The 5,383-nt window shown below is 49.4% G+C and overlaps 1 non-coding gene across 1 annotated transcript; it reads right to left on the bottom strand.

The window, feature by feature from the left end:
* Positions 1–295: 295 nt before the first annotated feature.
* TRNAV-AAC (transfer RNA valine (anticodon AAC)) lies at positions 296–368 on the bottom strand. Its single transcript has one exon. It is a non-coding gene; the product is annotated as a tRNA-Val (tRNA).
* Positions 369–5,383: the final 5,015 nt, after the last annotated feature.

Here is a 5,383-nt window from a genome sequence, read left to right as displayed (position 1 = left end):
TTCCTCTATTGCCCCGTTCCTGCCTCACTTCCTCCTTTGGCCAGTCACGCAAAGGAGCCCAGCAGGAAGTGAGAGCCTCTATAGGCCAACCTCCAACAGCAGAGGTGGCCAAGCCACAAGCCTCCAAATGGTGACTGGCCTAACTACTCTAGGTTCTCCAGCCTGACACCAAGGTGCTTTCTCCACTGCTGTCAGCATCCTCTGTCATGCAGGGGTTGGAGTTATCCCAGGGACAGGCCAATAGGAGGAGTGCCCTTTCTGAATAACAAGGGGATCTGTGAAAAGGAAGCCAGCATGTTTCTGCCTGGTTTTGAACCAGGGACCTTTTGTGTGTTAGGCAAATGTGATAACCACTACACTACAGAAACTCCACCTACTGGGTTATTGCTCACTCTGGCACAGACTGAAGGACAAATCTAGAGAATGTGGTGGTAGCCCCTCGATAGGTCAGCTGGTAGGGGAAGAGGACTGGAGCCAGCACTCAGGAAGTCGTCCTTACCTCGCCCATGTGACTCCAGCTTGAGGGAGAGCTTCTTTTTCTTCTCCTTGCTGACAAAGAGCAAGAGAAGAATGAAAGGTCAGGTGGGCCAACTCGGTGCAGAAGCCCATGCTGTCTTTTCCTGCTGCATAGCCTGAAATGAGGGACTCGTGGCAGTTAAAGGAACTGCTGCACTCTCAGAAAACATCCCGCCCGTGCACAAAGGAGGATAGAAGAGCCTGTTAGTCTAGCACGCTCCCAGCTGAACTGTTTCAGCAGCTGCTAGGTTTCTTTTTGGCCTGTTACTTTTCTGTCTGGGATGATGTTGTCAGCTGTGGCACAGAAAAAGGACGTCATTGCGAGCTGCCCATGAAGATAAGATTAACTTTAGCCTTCCTTGCTCGGCTTTACTTGCTTCCTCACCCTATTCCTGCCTTAGTTCCTGTGTTACCTGAAGGCAACGGGGGCCCAGCAGTACGAAGAGGAAGTTAGACAGCTAGACCCTGGTGGCAAAAGTTCTGCCACCGCTTGCCACCCCACTCTCTTCTCCCAGCTTCACATATTGACCGCCAGGGACTTGGTGCCCAGCAGCGCAACGGAAGGCAGTGGACAGAGCCACCCTCGCCTTGAAGCTCTGGCTCATTAAACCGTATCTTCAGTCGCTGATGGCCAATGAGAGACCAACAGCGCTTGCCATTTTAGCACTTGAAAATGCCATTGGTCAGTCACTGGTTCTCTTTAATGTTGTTACATAACAAATGAAAATAGAATCTCAGTGTGACATTCTGTACCTTTGGGGGAGTGTGCTGTAACCCCCATATTCCTCATTTTCATATAATCGTGATCTTATATACAGAGCATGCCTTGTAAGGTATCAGGGGAAAGGATATGATCTGCTGAAAGTCATTTCTCTACCCATAGATGTTTACCATTCATGCATATGAAGTTATGAGAATTGTGCAGTGTGGTTATCACTATGCTGTAAGGTGGGGGAGTCAGCCAAATATTAGCTCCCCAGTGACAACAGCAAGGAAAGTGACCAACACCCGGACAGGGTGTCAAACAACCCATCAACAGCCATTGTTCAGCAAGGGAGCTACAGTGCAATCACTTACCTGCAAGAGGACACCCCAGGGGAATTGCTCAGACTTGCTTGGAGAGACGCAGTGATGCTCACCTGACTCTGAAGGGGGAGCAAAGCCAAGAGGGAAGAAAGGACATGATAAAAGCAGAGACATTTGCCATGCTTTGTCTCTCTCGTCCACCTACATCTACAGACACCCCCACACCAAGCAACTGAAGCGCTGACGAAAGGGGAGAGCCTGGCTGAAAAGCCACCATCGGGCCTGTGGTGAGAAGCATCTAAGTTTGTAAGGACATTGAAAGGGTTAAGATCAGCTTAGAGTGCATTTTGCTTTTATTTCACAAAAACAACGAGGAGTCCGGTGACACCTTAAGAACTAACAGATTTATTTGGACACAAGCATTCGTGGGTAAAAAGCCCTCTTCTTCAGATGCATGGAGTGAAAATTGCAGATAGAGGCATAAATATATATTGGAACATGATGTAAAGGGAGTTACCATACAAGGGGAGAACCAGTGTTGAAGGCTAATTCAGTCAGGGTGGATGTGGCTCTCTCCAAGTAATTGACAGGGAGGTGTCAATACCAAGAGAGGGAAAATTGCTTTTGTAGTGAGCCAGTCACCCCCAGTCCCTCTTCAAGCTCAAATTAATGGTGTTAAGTTTGCAGATCAGTTGTAACTCTGCAATTTCTCTTTGAAGTCTGTTTTTGAAGTTTTTTGAATGGCTTCTTTTAAATGGCTACTTTGAATGGCTACGTTTAATTGTGTTATTGAATATGAACATGTAAACGTGTTATGGAAGTCCCATGTGGTCTAGTGGTTAGGATTCTTGGCTTTCACCCAGGCAGCCTGGGTTCAATTCCCCACACAGGAACAATGCAGAGCTTCTCCTTGGAGGGGAGACAGGAAACAAAAAGAATGGGAAGGGATCCTGCCAGCAGCAGAGCTGGATAGAGTTGGGAGCAGTACTGGATTTGACATGGTGCCATAGTGCTAGGCCCAAGCTCTGAAGGGACCTGTAACAGTAACTTCCTCCCCTCTGCAGAAAGGGAGCCTCAGAGCAGCCTGGATATTCAGTAGGGGAGCGGAGACCCCATAGGGCCCTGGGAGCTGTAGTTCCTTGACCAGCTCCCTGTCTTGGAGCAGAGAAGGAACAGTGCCCAGCATTCCCTTGGCTGCTATCAACAGGAAAGGGAGGGGGGAAGCTGTGAGACTCCATGTGCTGCAGCGTGCTGTGGTTGGGGGGCGGGGTGCCAGCTGTGAATAGGGAAGAGGTGTGACCAAGGAGGAGAAGGCTTTGGCCCAGGTAGCACCCTCAGAAGACTTCCCCAGACAGGCTTAGGGATGCTGGTGTGACCTCGCCTGGCAGCCCCCAACGATGGAACTGGGTGGACTAACTGGACAGGGCCCCTCTCTATCTGAAGCTGGGCAAGGGAGGTATGTGGATCCCACCAGAAGGTAAAATGGTAAGTAAGGAAGGGGAGGCTCTACTGGACCTGGACAGCTTCAGATACAGGACAGGAGGATTTCCACTTCTGAGCCATGAAAATAGAAATTGACTTTTCCTTTCCAGATGTATCTAATATTCATAAAGGGAATCTAGCCCCTGTCTTCCAGATCTGAACACCTCAAAATCAGGAGTGCTCAAGCTCAATTTGGGCAGCTGTTACTTCATTTCTCCCAAATCAAATATGCTGATCCACTGTCAATTACTGTAGAAAAAGTAGGAGAAAATTGAGCAACAAACGTTGGGGTCTTCACAGTGCTAACGAGGGCTGGAATTGCTATTTTCAACAGCCATTACACTTTTTTTTTTAGTTTTGTTTGTTTAAAAGGAAGACAGTGATATTGCACTGGCAAATTCCCCATAGAAACAAAGAATGGAACAAAAGAATAATAAAGGCACCTCAACTTTCCTCATTTATGTAGGACGGTCTTATTAGATGGATCCAGACATCTTCCAATCACAGAAGCTGATAATTGTTCCACTTTACTGCAGTTCTGTAACCATGCAGGAACCTAGAGGAGGAAAGTGCCTAACTCCAGAGTCTGCAGCTGCCTAGGGCCAGTGCTGAGGATTTAGAGTCCCTAGTGCTGCCCTTGCAAGGTTCAAGCATGCTCAGCCTTGGCATTGCCTCCGCTCCTGCGGCTAGTAGCTGCAGCTGTCTAAGGCTGGCCTCTGGCAGTTGCCCCATGGCTGTAGCTAGAGAAACCACAAGTGGCTCTATGACTCCTGGGGCCATTAAGCTAGAGCTCCTAAAGACACTGGAGTTAACCTCAAGGAACAGAGGTCACCAGTAGGAAAGGAATGTCGGGGGAGCAGGGAAGGCGGGAGCAGGTCAGGCTTGCAGAGGGAGCTTCCAGCTGGTTGGGAGCATGTCCAAAGTAGAAAGGAAACAAGTATGGGGAGAGGTGGTGGTGACCAGGTAGCAGACTAGCATGTAGATGGGAGCAGAGGGAGAGACGCTGGTGTCTTCAGATTCCCAAGGGCTAAGTCCTCACTTTGGGGAAATGGTGTTTGCAGGTGGCTTGCTCACATGGCAGGATGGGGGCTGAGGGAGGGATCTGTCAGAAATGATCAGGTGTCTGCTGGCTTTAGGACTTTGAGCTGAGACTAGGACCACATGCAGTGACTGGTGACATGGGGGGTACTGGAGACGTGGCTAGAGAAGGTCTGAATGAGGAAAGAGATAAATCTGTGGGGAGTTTCCTTGGTCACTATGAAAGTTCTGCTCACTGTGGACACTGGTAAACCCACATGGGTGTACAGCTCAATAAGAAAACCCGCGGGCTGAGGGAGCTGTGTATGGCAATGCATATAGTCATGGAGAGGTGTGTGATCAAAATGAAAAATGTCTCTTAGGTTCAGTACCGGGTATACGAAGGCACCAATGGCACTGCCCCACCAGGCCCACACTCGGAGCCCACAGTTACTACGCTGGGGCCCCCAAATATGTTTGGTGCCAGGGCCAACAAAAGGTTAATCCAGCCCTGACTGCCTGAGCACTATTTCAGCCTCACATTTTTGGGTGGAACTCCCACAGTGAGAGCTGCAGAGCACTCCCCCGCAACACACACGCACACAGTCGTCCTGGTGTTGGGAGGGGAACAGGAGAAAGGACAAAAGAAGAGATGAAGAGAAAGGAGGGAGGGACAGGTGGATGGAGGAAAAGGTGAAACACAAAGGACAAACCCTAATGTCCCCATGATTCTAAGGGACAAAATCCCAGGTGCGGAATAAAATTCTGCCTCCTTAAACTCATGTTTTCCATGCCTAGAATTCAACTCTCACCAGATGGATCAGACTGAACAGGTTTCACACCTCCAGGAGGCTCTTACCTTCTAAAGAGGGACGGTTGTTTTCTAGTAAAATCACTACAAGGGAAGGAGAAAACTGGAAAGAGGTTTCTCCTGGCACTCACGTCCGTGAACCCGAATACTCTCTCAGTCCTCAGACAGAGACCTGGAGAAGGAGACTTGCTGAAGCAAAGCCACAGGGGTCTCTGAGGTTTCCCTAGCCCCTGGCCCCTGACTGATGTCAGGATCTCTCTGTGAGGTCACCACCTGCTCACCAATAGTCTTTGACCAATAGTGTGAGGTCCTGCAAAAGGCCTTTGTGATGTCACTGCCACACCCCGCCCTTGCTGTGCCAATGTCCTGCCCCGGCCAGGCACTTTGGAGCTTTGAGCTACTCCCTGTGGATCACCTCACTCAAGGAGCTTTTCTATAGAGCATCCTCAGATGTCTAAGCACACGAGTGCCATGGCAATGAACTGACACACATGGCATCAAGATGAGATCATTAGTAGACTAACCTATAGG

Source organism: Gopherus flavomarginatus, unplaced genomic scaffold (genome assembly GCF_025201925.1).
Source record: "Gopherus flavomarginatus isolate rGopFla2 unplaced genomic scaffold, rGopFla2.mat.asm mat_scaffold_60_arrow_ctg1, whole genome shotgun sequence".
NCBI classification, from domain to species: Eukaryota; Metazoa; Chordata; order Testudines; family Testudinidae; genus Gopherus; species Gopherus flavomarginatus.
Note: the sequence above shows the minus strand (reverse complement) of the source record. Positions and strands in the feature narration are given on the sequence as shown.